The sequence below is a fragment of the Empidonax traillii genome, unplaced genomic scaffold (assembly GCF_003031625.1).
Source record: "Empidonax traillii isolate 1590-97213 ecotype Southwest subspecies unplaced genomic scaffold, ASM303162v1 scaffold153:size895095, whole genome shotgun sequence".
Classification (NCBI taxonomy): Eukaryota; Metazoa; Chordata; class Aves; order Passeriformes; family Tyrannidae; genus Empidonax; species Empidonax traillii.
In genome coordinates, this window is record NW_020955346.1 from 465,528 (window position 1) to 466,652 (window position 1,125).

The window sequence follows — 1,125 nt, forward strand, 5'->3', positions numbered from 1 at the left end:
AACATGGGGCTCCATATGGCTGTTTTCTGTTTTCAGTTTGTCCCTATGATATGACAGGAACTGTCAGTGAAGAGCGCATGTAGCTTTTCATCACCATGTAAGGTGGGGCCTCCTCAGCACACATCACCTGCTCCTCTTCCTCTTTGCATGATAGTCCAAAATTCTCACCTTCAGGCCAGTTTGTGATGATTTCCAAAATCCCAGAGCAATTAGGATTCCCTATCGAAGCTTGCTGTGTGATCAGAGCAGTCCACTTAATCCACGTAGCATCAGTGGTATGATGTGTGCAAGGGACTTTTCCTTTGAATATCCACCCTAGCACTGGTAGTCAGGGTGCCAGAAGGAGCTGTGCTTTGGTGCCAATCACTTCTGAGGCAGCTCGAACCCATGTGTAGGCTGCTAATATCTCCTTTTTAGGTGGGGTGTAGCTGGTCTCAGATCCTTTGTATCCCCAACTCCAGAACCTCAGCAGTTGTCCTTGGGTCTCCCAAGGTACCTTTTGCCAGAGACTCCATGAAGGACCATTATCCCTGGCTGCGGTGTAGAACACATTCTTCACATCCTGTCCTGTCCTGACTGGCCCAAGGGCTACTGCGTGGGCAATCTTGTTTGATCTGCTCAAAGGCTTGCAGTTTTCAGGGTCCCACTTGCAGTCGTTTTTCTTCCACGTCACAAGATAGAGAGGGCTCACAATTTGACTGTACTCAGGGATATGCATCCTCCAAAAACCTATGGCACCTAGGAAAGTCTGTGTTTCCTTCTTACTGGTTGGTGGAAACATGGCTGCTATTTTGTTAATCACCTCTGGTTGTAACCATCTCTGTTGGAACCTGTCAACGTTGCCACTTCACTCCTTGGAATTGAATTTCCTGGGCAGGCCCCTTGACCTTACTGCATTTAATGGCAAAACCAGCTTTAAGGAGAATCTAGATTATTTTTTCCCCTTCTCAAAGACTTCTTCTGCTGTGTTCCTCCATATGATGATGTCATCAATGTATTGCAGGTGTTCTGGAGCCTCACCCTTTTCCGGTGCAGTCTGGATCAGTCAATGGAAAATAGTGGGGCTGTGCTTCCGCTCCTGGGGCAGTCAGTTCCAAGTGTACTGCACAGCCCTAGGTAAAAGCT